Raw genomic sequence first — 14,634 nt, 5'->3', positions numbered from 1 at the left:
ATATAGACAGAAACCCCGCTGTGTTCGGTCTCTTTCTCCTCTGGCTGGCTGGCTGGCTGGCTGGCTGGCTCACGTGAGTATCAGGTAAATGTGGGATCCCACAGAACTGTATGTAATTTGTACTGTATTGATTGTACTTGATTGTATTGCATTGTATATTACCATTAAAGTGGATTATTGTTAAACGGTTACTTGTAGGTTCTGGGTTTCCTTCCTGTAAGATAACGGCTTGTAGGAACGCGAGGAGATTTAAGAAAGTGGACAAGTTGTCTACCAAATCTCCTAACAAATGGTGATCTCCGACGTTTCCGAGTAGACAGGGCTGTGGAAGGATTCAGAGGACCACACTGGGTCGGGAACAAGCACTTTTAGACGCCTCGGACAATAGCAGGGCCATGTATGATTGTCTGTAGGCGTTTCAGAGTGTTTTTGAAGTTTGAATGGAGTATACAATGCATCTTTTTTACCATGTTAGGAAAGTTATATATAACACGTGAACGTTGATCGTCAGGTATAGAGAGTCCTGCGTAACAAGAAATTAGAGCAGTTTAGCGTGGATCTTCAGGTAGTTTAGTCCGGAAGTGGCGTAGGAGCGGTGCAGTTCGTGGGATGTGCGGTGTGAGTCCCACACGACGTAACCTGGATGATCGATATTTAAGATCGGTCCGCCGTTTATAACTGGGGGTAAAATAAGAGTCCAAGACCAAATAAGCGAAAGTGTCAGCGGACTTTTATCTGTTAAATCCTTGGGAGAGAGCGCTAACGTCACCTACATTGTGACGAGACCGGCTCCCGTTTCCCTTGTCTGTAAAAATTAATTTGAAAGGCTGACGTAAACATAACGTTGATCGCAAGGTAGGCAGAGAGTCCTGCGTGACGACATATGAAGCACGTTATCAAGCCGGACAAAATGTAAGGGGAATAAATCTGTGTGATTTTTACCTAAATAACCTGTATGAGCATTGTCTATGGATATCAGACATTGAGTCAGAAGAGTGAAGCTAATTTGTGCTCTGCTGCTGCCATCTAGTGGCTGAAAGGGGGGGAAGCACGTTAATTAAGTCAGATAAATAAAAGCGAAGTCAATATATTGCGTATATTTAACTAAATGAGCTGTCTGTGGGTTGTCATTGTTGATTAGTACAGACCTTGTTTTATGTTGGTAAATGTAATGATACAAAAGCAAGCTATTCATCACAATTGTATTTTTAGGTTATGAATAAGACAAAAATAGTGGCCTAAGGGATAAGCAGAAAGGTTTTTGAACGCTTGTCAGTTATGACAAGGCGTTTAGGTTTTCAATGTGCGCCATCACGTTAAAACAGGATTGGTGGCATTTTCAGTTCATTGCTTGCTTCCACACGCCTTCCCCCTCCTTGTCTCTTTCACGACTATAGTTAATGCATTGGAACGATTGTCAATTTGCCGTGTTTCTAGGAACACGGCTGTTCCGGAACGGCCTTTCAAAATAAAAGCCAAAGGCCGCTGTTCGCCAGAGATGCCTTCACAATAAAACAGTAATTACCTTAACAATATATTTAACTTATATTGCGTCTTTAAATATTGATTTTAATTCATTACAGATCTAACCTGCTTGTAACACCACTTTGATCAAAATAATAGGATAAGCAAGTGGTTAAAGGGGGTTTCCTGTCTGGCTCATTTGATTTAGAACTGAAGTAAGGGAGAATAGTGTTTTATGAGTCATTCCTCATGGTTTATAAAGATAAATCATCAGTTTGTCTGGACTTTGATATAGAGATAGGATCATGGTGGAGAAGGAAGACCTTTTTTGGTTTCAAATTAAAGTAGAGTTTAAGGATGAAGTAAGCAGGACCTCAACTGGCCAAAAGACATTTTAAAGTTTAATATTCTTGGTTAGCAAACAAGACATCTGATTATTATGTCACACGTGATAATCTTGTTATAGAAACTAGCTTAAAATATTGGAGAAAATATGTAGATGCTCTTTCGTGGTGTGTGGAATATGTGATGCTGGAAACATGTACGTTTTTCAATGTATAGGAGAAAATGGTTTCCTGAAAGAGTTATGTTGGGTACATATGTAGCAATGGATGAAACAATTTTTAGAGTGGGTTTTTGTAATATCATTTGTAGACATCAATTAGGTTGTTTAGATGGCATTTAACAATTAAGACAGATAGTATGATTACAAAGAGTGGAAAGGGTTGGATTTATTTAACCTCAGTGTGCTAGATTTTTTTATAGGTAATGCGTCCCGAGACCTGGACTCCCCCTCTGAGTTAGAAAAGGCTACGGTCCCGACCCTCCAAGCAGACAAAAGACCTAACCCAACAGGAAACTCCTCCTTCTCCATCGAACAGACAGAGAACCAGAGCTGAAACGACAACAACAAGACTGCAGCCAGAACTATCTCCGCCTGTGGCATCCAGAACCAGACAGCATGCTGACGGGCAGAGATCTACGCTCATCAGTCCCTCAGACAGGACCATGAAGTTCCAAGCTGAGCACAAGAGCAAAGTGTGGGAGATGAGAGCAGAATCTGCCCTCCATAAAAACAGCAGAGAGACTGTAAAGGAGGGGATAAAATGCAAAGCAGTGCAAGATGGGGCATGCAGAGGTAACTGGGCCAATGGCTGACAGCGGATGAAGTTACAGCTGAGGGACTGAAGAGAACACAGAATCAGAGGAGTTGGCATGGTCAATTAGAAGTGAGGAGGCCGGGGTCACGGCTTGAGAAAACCAGAGGAGGAGAAAAGGAAAACGGGAATGAGTGAGTTTACACATAAACACACTTATTCACAAAACGCACATTTAAAGCATAAATACGTAAAGACAGAAAGATTTATTAAATTAAAAATAGCAGTAAACTATTAGAGTAAAATGAGAACACACTGAGGGTTAAAGGGGGCCACATGACAAAGTACAACCATATTCTTCAATCTTTTCATCAGGTTAACAGAATATTCTTTGACATTTTTATTCACGTGTGAATAAAGTAGTGGGATAGTTTTGGGAACCACTCTATAAGACAAATCTTTATCTGTTTGAATAATGTTAAAGGGAGAGCTGGTGCCAAGCCAGATATAGTATTCCAATCTAAATAATTGATTTCACCATTGTAGCATAGTTATTACCATGGGAAATATGAAATGACTTCTGTTTTTAAATCCTTGATAAAGGAGGGAGGAATGGTTGCATGTTCGGACATCCAGGGTTCCACACACTGCTAAAGAGTTTAACATTGGTTTTTAGGTGGACCAGAATGGATGACATGTGGTTGTTATACCATTGTTATCGTGAACAAAACATAAATAAGGACATAGTATCTGCTTGAAGATGAATGGATTTCATATCCTAGAGGGGATTTAGTTATTGTGAAGACTCCACAAGGTATCTACTAATGTATTGTAAAGAACTTGAATTGACTTGATAAATAAGTGAAGATAAGAAGATGTATGGCCCATAAATTAGTCAAGTGGTAAATAAAAATAGCGGAAAAGAGGGGAACTATTAAAGGGAAGTGGAAAATCAGTCTAATACACACTGATAAAAAAAGGGGGGGGGCATGAAGGAAGTATGCACTGGATTTTTTATTCGTGTGTGAATTTGGTAGTGTTTTAATTTGTTACAGTATTGATCAGTTCAAAGGGAGAGTTTTAGTAACAGCTCTATAAGATCAGATAAATATTTATTTATATAGGTCATGTTGAAGGGAAAGCTGGTTCTAAACAAAATATAGTATTTCAATTTGAGGTACTGGTTTCATGTTCAGACACCCAGAGTTCCACGCACTGTGAAAGAGGGTAACATTGTTCTTTAAGTGCACCAGAATTGAAGATAAATTGATAGAATGAGTTATGGAATAAATAGTAGAGCTTTACAGATCCTAGTAATGTTTTTACACAAGATAGTGATGTACACATGTTTCTGAAATAGATCTATTAGTCATTTTAATACTAATTAGGTGTAAATGAATTGCAGTAATAGTAATAGTACAATAAGGAAGTGACATTTTTTTGGCTAGACACTTTTCAGGGAATGTGGGAAACAGCAAGGAGGGGTTGGAGATATCTTGAACATTATAGTTGTAATTGTGAATTAATAAATGATGGCGCTCCATATATACAGATTTGTATAGACGGAGGATGCTGGCCTGTGCTGGAACATCAAAGTCTCTGCAGAGCACAACACATGGCCAAAAAGACTGAGACCAACTGACCGACAGGGTAACTTGGGAAGGCACTGTCAATGACTGACTCTGCGGTGAACCTGACCAAACCTGACTTTACAACCTGACAGTGTGAGTGTGAGTGTGTGTATGTCTGCACCTGATCAGTGCAACTGCGTGATTTGAAACGATGACTAATCAAGCATGTTTTGGACTAACACATTATTTTTGTGTGATAATAATGTGTGAAATGAGAGCTTTCCTAACATTTCACAAAAGGGGAAACCGTATCTAATCTGGTTGATGATGTTTCCCTCCCACAGGAGGTGGCTGTTTGCAGAATGTGAAACTCAAACTAGGAAATTTGGAATTCTGTTTCTTTTAGGACTGAATGATGGAGAGAAACACTCTCAAGTGTTTACTGGGAAAAATGTTTGGTATTGTCTTATAATCCATTATGACCTGAAGGTTTTCTTCCCATACAGGTTTTTGTTTACACATGAGAGAATGTGTAAAAAAGGGGGAGTGTAAACTTTACAATGTACATTTTTCATTTAGGGACTGAAAGGAACCTGCTGCCCAACTCCATTGTTCAATCTGACCATTGATTGACAGTTTTAGAATTGACCTGCTCCATATTTGGGGATAAGAGGCTGTTTGGTGACTGTTGACATGTCTCTAGTATTGATTGAGTTACAGCAGGTAGCACAGGTAGAGAATCAGTGGCCAAGGGGCTACCAGAGAGATGTAAGTCCAGAATGAAATACTGGAGAGGCTGACCGGTGAGTAATGTGTCAACTAATGTTTCAACAGGTATTAAAGTAACTGAGGTTTGAAATGTAGAAAGAACATATTTACAGTTAAGCTAAAACATAGTAATGTAATGAGACACAATGTAATTTGGACAACATCATGTAACTAGTCTGGTAAAGAAGTAAAAGCCATAGACTTTATTGTTTAGGTCATTATGGGGATATACATTTCATCTACATTTAGAAAGACATTTGATGACAGTTGGTGGGAATTCTGTATTCATTTTTTCAGTGGGATAATATCTAAGCACTGACGGGTAGAAGCAGTATCACCAGGAAGCCATTCACTTTGTTAGTATTGTGATTTTGGTTGTTTTTGAATCCATAAGATTAGTGTGTTTCTTTACCAGAAACATTAGCAGTTCAAATCATATTTTTAGATTTTTAATGGGATCTCAGGGATTTCATTTAAAAATAAATACAGATGCTTGTCAGAAATTCAGAGCTATTGAAATATGTTATTTAGTTTACCTAAAGATGTTGGGGTTCTTATTTAGTGGGCACAGTCCAAGATTCTGAAGCAGCACAATTAATTTAGAAAACCTGTGCACACACGTCTGTTGTTTTAAGATACCCCACCAACAGGCTCCAAGTTGCCACGCACTGGGTTAAACAGCCGAGGGCCCCAGAGCCCGGAGCGTAGGCTTGAGGGATTTGTATCAGATTTCTCCACACAGGTTGTTGATGCCAAAAGGGGGACAACTGGTACCACTGTGCGGAGCCAGTGTGCGGCGGGGGAAAACACCTGCGAGGACCCTAGACGACATCAGGACGGATCGGGCTCTCATCAGGGAGGTCGACTCGGAGGCTGTCATCAGCGGATTGGAGGAGAAGGACATCCATCGTCCATCCAGCAGTCGTCCCGGGAGGCATCATCATCGGACCGGAGAAGGAAGATCGGGAGGACATCTATTCAGCATCGACTCGGAAGCCGCCATCAGCGGATCAGAGGGGACAAAGACACGGCAAGCCAGGACGGCACAGGGGACTCCACTCTCCGCTGAAACAGGAGTGTGGGTTAAGTGCAACAAGACGGTGTATGGAGCCAGCCAGGCCTGCCAAGCTATGGGCAGCCTCTACCATGACAGCTGCTTCACCTGCAGCGCCTGTAGTCGAAGGCTGAGAGGGAAGGCGTTCTACTATGACGCAGGAAGGGTTTTCTGTGAAGAGGACTTTCTGTACTCTGGGTTCCAGCAGTCTGCAGACAAGTGCAACGCAGGTGGACATCTAATCATGGACATGCAGGCCGGCAGGCCCTGGGGAAGTCTTACCGCCCCGGTTGCTTCCGCTGCGTCATCTGCAACGAGAGCCTGGACGGAGTGCCCTTCACTGTGGACACTGAGAATAAAAAGTATGGAGACTCAGCAGACAAGGATGCAGTTTTTTGCAAGTGCCTTGTGTAAATTGCACTCTCTTTTTTAAGAGTGCAAAAGAGGGAATTGTAAAGAAATATTTGTATGTATTCAGGTTAGTAAACTATCAAGATGCTTAAAAAGGGAAAATGATTTGTGTAGAAAACTGGGCTGGTTTTGGGCCTGCTAACATGTGGTTTTGTGAGGACAAAGGAAGAGGGGGAAGGTGTGGAGTTGACATAGTCATCTCAGATCCCTGTGATAAGGAAGCTGAGCCACTGGGATTGGGGACTTAAGATGTGGGGTGTTGATGATAATTTGGGCAGCCAATCACTGGTCTGGAAGGGAGGCGCAGATAACTCCTCCTTGGGTCAGCGAGGGATATAGACAGAAACCCCGCTGTGTTCGGTCTCTTTCTCCTCTGGCTGGCTGGCTGGCTGGCTGGCTGGCTGGCTCACGTGAGTATCAGGTAAATGTGGGATCCCACAGAACTGTATGTAATTTGTACTGTATTGATTGTACTTGATTGTATTGCATTGTATATTACCATTAAAGTGGATTATTGTTAAACGGTTACTTGTAGGTTCTGGGTTTCCTTCCTGTAAGATAACGGCTTGTAGGAACGCGAGGAGATTTAAGAAAGTGGACAAGTTGTCTACCAAATCTCCTAACAGCACCCACCTGATCACCACCCCAGGGTGTAGCTAAGCAGCACACAACAGCTGACAGCGCCCTGTTTATTACCTATAGATTATTCCCAAGCAACAGCAATTATCATTGACAGACAGGAACATACTGTAAAGCTTGGGTGTGTCTCTGCAGAAGCAACCATACATCAAAGCAAGATGTAAAAAGTATCCTTGAAGGTTGGAACTGTCAGAGTTAGTTAAGACCAACTGAAGGTATGCCGCCATCTCGAATCAGTGCAAGTGCCATCGCTGGCTCTGAGTCATGTTTATATTTAGATTGGGGAGGAAGAGGAGAATCCAGGCATATAATGCACATCACCTTCCTCACTGGAAGCTTTTGGCTGTGTCTGAGAGAGAAAGAGAATATGTGTCTGTGTCTGTGTGTGTGTGTGTGTGTGTGTGTGTGTGTGTGTGTGTGTGTGTGTGTGTGTGTGTGTGTGTGTGTGTGTGTGTGTGTGTGTGTGTGTGTGTGTGTGTGTGTGTGTGTGTGTGTGTGTGTGTGTGTGTGTGTGTGTGTGTGTGTGTGTGTGTGTGTGTGTGTGTGTGTGTGTGTGTGTGTGTGTGTGTGTGTGTGTGTGTGTGTGTGTGTGTGTGTGTGTGTGTGATCCACCGTCTGACCCAGAAAAATGCAGTTGCACCAATCAGAAGATCCGTGGCAGTTGGGCAACACACTCCACAGTAGAAATAACTTGCCATGTGCCAGTTGCATGCTTAATTACAGAGAAGAGGAGCAGAAGCATGCAGCCTCAAAAATAAAAAGCCATGATGTGTTCCCCTGCTCCCCTGTGTGTGTCTTAAACATGGGTGGACATTGTATGTTCCTGTACAGCAGGTGGGGCTACAGGGGTGCCCACACTTTTTTGGCTGGTGAGCTACTTTTGAAATGACCAGCTCACAGAGGTCTACCAACCAAAAATAAAATCCCAAATTGCAAGGGTTGCTGAATAACACGTTTTATTTATACATGGGATAACTATAATAGGGCTGCAACAAACGACTAATTTGATAATCGATTAATCTATCGATTAATGAAACGATTAATCGACTATTCGGACTATTACTGTATGCCTTGCACAATTTCTCAAACGCTCTTATTTAGCAATCAACTTTTAGATTTAGCTTGAGGTTGTTTTAGGCATTTGGAAACTAACAATGAAGACAATAAAGATGAATACTTGATTCAAAAATACATATATTATTAAATTAACTTGACAAATTGTGAACAAAATTAACATTGCTTTTTATTTAAATAAAATAAATAATATTTCACATCAAAAGAAACAACAATGTTTTAACATATCAGCATTGCCGGTCGACCGCGGTCGACGTACTGGGCACCTCTGGGCTACAGTATCTCGGTCATCATGCAATACCAGTGGCGAGCCGTCAGGGCCCTCTAGGCCCTTCTAGGCCCTCTGTGAGGGCCTAAGATATTCTAAAAAACAATATTTGAAAACGTAAAAAAAAAACATTTTTTTTAAAATATTTTTTTTAATATTTTGTTGTTACATTTTTCATTAGTTTTACCAAAATAACTCGACTTAATTGTATTTAAAATAACTTTTCCAAATAAATAAATCCTTCGAATCTGCCTGTTCAGTTTCTGTTGGAATGTGAAGGGTTAAATGCCGTCTCTGCGAGTTACTGTGAAGACGGGAGAGCTTGTTGGTCCCTCTCTACATTCACAGAGGGCCCGCTATAGTAACTCAATGAGAGAGTAATGTCAAATGACAGTACAATTGACCAATCATATCTTCCCTCTAAATGGGCGGGCTTTATTTTCGCGGGCTTTATTCTCGCGGACTTTATGACAAGTTCCGCCCGCTGTGAGGTCTATGCAAGTGGTGCAGTGACGCGTCCTAAAACCCGGAAGTAAGCTGCGCTCGGATTCCCTCGACAAAAGAGCAATGGGATTTCTCCATAGGATTTTGGAAAATAGCTTGAAATAAGGTCTGTGGAAAACGAACCTCTTAGATAAATGCACGTTTTGTTCAGCCGGATAATATCCACATGTCTACCCTACTTTTATTATTTTCGAATCTTAAATCTAATCGATAGATTTATGATTAGCATAAATTCGTTCATGATGGCTCACTTCAGTGATAGTGATGATATCGTTTGCAAAATTATTAACCGAGACATTTTCAAGATTGAGTTACAATGATAAACTGGAGTGGCAAAGGATCAGCTGCATGACCCGCCATCAAGTGCTTCATCCAAAAGGACAGGAGGATGGACTTTGTGTTTAAGTGATTTGATCATGTAGGCCTAAATCATTTTCAATGTGGGCCGCCCTGCCGACTTAATTCATTTGTAATTGCTACTTGGCTGTGGGAGCCCTGTCATGATAGGTGTTTATATAAATGGTGTTGTTTTGTGTGGTAGAGGGTCGCTGTCATTGATGCGTTTTGCAGCCCGGGCCTCTGTTTTGATATTCCGCTGAAGTATACGGTGTGACGTAATAACTCTTTTTCGAGGGAAGGGGGGTCAGAGGGCCTAGGTATAAAAGTCACGGCTCGCCCCTGTTCAATACATATTTTGCAATGAACGCTAGGATTGAATATCCAGGGTGCTGGGTAATATCATCCTAGTTTAGGATTCAGAATGTTGATATCAGAATGAAAATGATCCATGTTCAAATGATAAAGATTACCCTGGATAGAGAGAACAGCTTACTAACAGGGACACATGTAGAAAGTATAGCATCAGTCAAATAAGGATGGATGCAACTTTATCACAGCTTTGGTATCATGAGAAATATCAGCACAGTAAATAGTTTCAAGACATTGAAACTACCACATTTTGGGATACGTGATTATATTGTTTAGTTGTCATATTGTTTGCATAATCTCTGCTTCAAAATCCTTCTCATAATAGTCTGCTATGATTTGGTAAATTCAATATACATACAGTACAGGGAAGTAAAAAGGCTGAATCTGTTTTACCTAGATTGGCCCCAATTGCTGTAAGACTAATACGACTTTTTTTCAATAAACATATTGATTATGTGCTTTGGAAATACAGTACACCATAGAGTTGAATGGAGACATTGGATAAAAGGCTTTCTTGAAATATTGCATTCTCTGGAATAGGATCAACCTGAGGTCATATTGACCCTTGACCACAATCAGTTTCTCCTTGAGGAAAAATTTACATTTGTATCAGATTTGAAGAACCACTGCACAGCGATTGTCAATGGCTCAGAGGCATAAAAATCCTCCTAGGAATATATTTTTTTAAATAGCGAACAGCGCATATTGTAGTATAAATGAAAAGTGCAGGAGTTCAGTTGAGAAGAAGGGAATGTGACTGGAGGTCAAAGGGGGATCTTAGCGAGCAGAAAGAGCAAATAACGCGGCAGGCAGCAGAGGATGCTTTGCCCTTTTACTGATACTTTTGGAGCCAAAAGGAGAGCAGCGGGCTGGGTGGAGAAAACTCTTGCCTGTGGTGAACTGGAAGCACCTCAGATCTCTGATATCACCGCCCCCCCATGTTCTCCCAGAAGGAGAACGGACGTCACAACGGACTGTAAGGGTTATAAATGCTGACAGGCCTGGCCAGCAGTCATAAGAATTACAGGAGACCGGTGAAGGGTTTGACCACTGTTTCAATGTGGACGTATTTCCCAGCTTCCTTCCACTGATACCTTTCTTTCATCCTCAAAGATCTATGGCCAAAAAAATATATACTGTGTATTAAAACAAAAAATTTAATAAAATGCTTTTTCTTCAAGCTTAAGATACAATATCTGTCTTTTGGGAGCGAAAGAAAAGTGTTACTATTGAAGGAAGACCTGATGCCTGATAAATAAAATATGGGGGAAATTCTTAAATGTTTTGGAAAGGCTCTAGGTGCGACCTTTTCTAGTTAAAGAAATGACTTGAAAGTCTAAAGCTTCTTGATAACAGCTTTGTAACTTTTAAAAACTATTGACAGTTTAACATCCATAAGAAAATTGTTTAAATACTCTCACTAATTTTGTATATTTATGTGTTTGATAGTATTGTTCTCGGGTAATTATAATAATGTCTGTTTACTGCATCCATTATTCACTTTATTTGTATTTTTAATGTTATGGGGTATACTGTATGTGTAACAAGAATCGCAAAAAAAACAGGCTTGTATGCATCATTTAAACCCCATTAATGATCTTTTTTTATTTCCTACAGGCAGTGAAAACACCTTAATTTGACACGTTGCTACACAATGCATGGAGCCTTGCCATTATGTTTGCATTGAATGTCTGCACTTTTCAATTATTAATAGTGTGGTTATCGACGAGTTTGTCAACAGCATGCTGCCTGATGAATATTGTATTATGTTATTATATTATGGGTCAAGGGGTCCGGTTATAGCCCAATGAAAGAAACCATAGCAGCAGCTTTTGCTGGTTAGATTTGAAAATGGGTTGTGCTCAACATCAAATCCCACCACTAAGCACTTTGAGGGTGATCTTGTGTTACACGCTAACCTTCTTTTTCAACCTAAAACTACATCTTCTGTGGAGTGGTGTCACAAAAAATATACCACAGGAAATTGAAAGTGGGTTATACTAAAAGAAACATGGCTTCATTTGGTGCTCATCAAAAGTAGGAGAAGCACATTTTCATCACCTCGCTAAAAGGTTGAGTTCAGGGACTACTTAGCTTTCTTATCACGGATGTTCTGAAAAGAGTTGGGCACAAGTTCAGACAAATCAGCTTGGTACTGATACAACATTTCTGGGAAGTTTTCAACACAATGAAAAGGAGTTATTTTAAAAACTGAAATGTTAAAGAAACCAAAAAGCACTGTTGTAACATTAAACTGTAACAGCTGAGATGAGAAAGTGCAGGATTAGAAAACAATAAAACGTATACTGACAGTCAACTAAAACAGCATCTGCAAATAAATCAAGGACTGTGACACTAGTCTGCATGCACCAAATAAGCCATCTTTGAAAGAGTCTTCTTAAAGAAGTTCAATTTTATATCTGAAACGTAGCTTTTCTCAAGTGAGATCAAGCATTTAAGTCTGTACTGGCCAATACGTACTTCAAGTAGCCAAGTGAGCTCCAGATCAAATAGACAAAGAAATCCAATCTTTCATGCAATTCAGAAGTAGGCTTTTTCTCTGTTTGACCATCTATCAGTTCAGCAGGAACTAAATTCCAACAGGGCTGAAATTCATCTATGATAAAGAAGCCAGTCATTTTCAGCGTGACTGAAAACCACAATAAGGGCATGATAAACATGACCAATTTGAACATGAACCAACAGTTAGACGGAGTCAAAATGCACTGCTTGAATACATGCCAGTGTTGAGCTTTGCTTAATCACACCCATAGGCCACAGACTCTGGGGAAGATCCTGCTGCTTCTGCTGCCAACTTAGCTGTAGTAAACACTTGCACAGTTTAAATGTCTTTTATTTTGTGATGAATGTGTGCTGTTTTCATATTAAGATAAGATAAGCCAGAAGGAAAGTGCAGCTGTTGAAGCAGCACAAGAACGGAAACAATTACGAGAAAAGTACAAAATAAAGTATATTTCTTAAAAATGTTAAGAAAGAACTTTACAAGCCAATTAATCTAAAAAGAACATGACAAGGAGTGCAAATGCAGAACAAATGACCAGTTGAACTCAAATTATAAGGTAGAACTGTCTCAAGTGAAGAAATTGAATATTATTGTTAAGTTAGCTATTAGTTTAATTACAGTATGCTCTTTAAAATACAACACCTACAATTAAGGCTGAAACTAATGCTTTTGACGCAAAAAAAAGCCTTTTTGGTTTGAGATGTAAATTGAAATTATGAAATATTACCATATGACGAATACAAATAAAAAACAGTATTTAAAGACTATAAAGGTGGTATATGAACTAAACCTTGTCAGGTTTGATTCTGCAAGATGCATCCTAATCTTTTTAAATCCACAGTAAACTTGTTTTAAAATGTATTTACAGTGATCAGAGGGTTATAATCTCTCCTCATATGTGTCTGTGATCAGCCTTTGTGAGTAGTATCAATCCATATCCACTTTACCAGCATATGAACCCTGTCTGGGTAAATCTATGAGGAGATGTGAGGTCTGCACATTGACTTATCTAACTAATAAACGCAGATTAGCCCGACAGTTTCAAACACTCGGGATGCACTGATTCCCATTTTGGAAATACTAGGCTTTATTAGGCATGGTTATTTAGCTCTGGCTTCTGTTGGGAGCTCGCCTGCTTGTTGCTCAATACAGAGTATTAGGCCTAAGTGAAGGAAATGGATGTTGACAAACTGCACACACACACACACACACACACACACACACCACACACACACCACACACACACACACACACACACACACACACACACACACACACACACACACACACACACACACACACACACACACACACACACACACACACACACACACACACACACACACACACACACACACACACACACACACACACACACACACACACAGTGGAGGGTGCTTCTGCCATATTGCTACATTTCAAAACCAGCATTTATTCTCCTTTTTGATTGTATCTCTTTAGAATTACACAATTAAGGCAGTGAATGCACAAATATTGGGTCATATCCTTCAGCAGAAACATGTAAATACATTACACCTCCCTTTCTGCTCCCCCTTTCTAATAGGGCTGCTCAATTAATCGTATTTTAATCGCAATTACGATTATGGCTTGCAACGATTACGAAAACAACGTAATCGAAATAAAACGATTATATTTATAATATTACCTTTTCTTTTCTTCAGTTGAAGTATACTTAAAGTTAAAAACATACTGTTCAAATGTTTTTTCTCCAATAAATTGATGTTTTCAAAGTAAATGGATAATCGTTTTTAATAATCGTGATATCAATTATTGACCCAAATAATCGAGATTATGATTTTTGCCACAATCGAGCAGCCCTACTTTCTAATCAGTATGTACTCAAAATACACCGCCAAGACACAACACTATTACTCTTACTCGCGACAAATGTATTTGGAAAAAGTATTTTGTTTTTCATACATTTTGTTTAATTTGAGTTTTTGGATGAATCGGCCCTAGGATCAATAAAAAAATCTCTGAAAGATGTTCTTATAGTGCTACCAATTGGGCTTCTGGGAGCATTGGGTCAATTTAAAGACCAGTAAAACAATGCTAAATATTCACTCTACATTCCAAAAATTCTAACATATGTACATTTCCTCATGTTTCATAGATTCATTCAACCAGAAAGTCCTTGAGTAAATATGAATGTGAGAGCCATGTTTGTCAATTATGTTAATGACACAATTAAGCATGTATTCAAAAGGCAGAGTGCTCATTGCAGGCTTCGTATGAACTCATGCCAAGTCATTCATGTTTTTTTCTTTAAGATTCACTGCGTCTAAAATTAATGTTTGTACGATTAATTATTATCATTCAACACAGTTTCTTTATTCCAAAAGGGACTTTTTTGCCAATATTTTCCTTCAAAGCTTGTTATTCAAATGTGATTATCTTGACATTATTTCTGGCTCACTGTAAATAAGCTTTAGGTGTTCAAAGGCATTTATTTCCCTACAGTATATCTTTAACCTGCTTTCAATCATCATCTTGCATCATATCCCTGGATTATTTTTCATGAAGACTGTGTT

General features: G+C 39.6%; 1 protein-coding gene across 2 annotated transcripts in view; it reads right to left on the bottom strand.

Annotated features, from left to right (window-relative positions):
- The window catches only part of syt1a (synaptotagmin Ia), a 242,837-nt gene that overhangs the window by 167,089 nt on the left and 61,114 nt on the right, over positions 1 to 14,634 (bottom strand). The window lies entirely within an intron of this gene.

This window comes from Pseudochaenichthys georgianus, chromosome 23 (genome assembly GCF_902827115.2).
Source record: "Pseudochaenichthys georgianus chromosome 23, fPseGeo1.2, whole genome shotgun sequence".
Taxonomy (NCBI): Eukaryota; Metazoa; Chordata; class Actinopteri; order Perciformes; family Channichthyidae; genus Pseudochaenichthys; species Pseudochaenichthys georgianus.
This window is presented reverse-complemented; position numbering and strand designations above follow the sequence as displayed.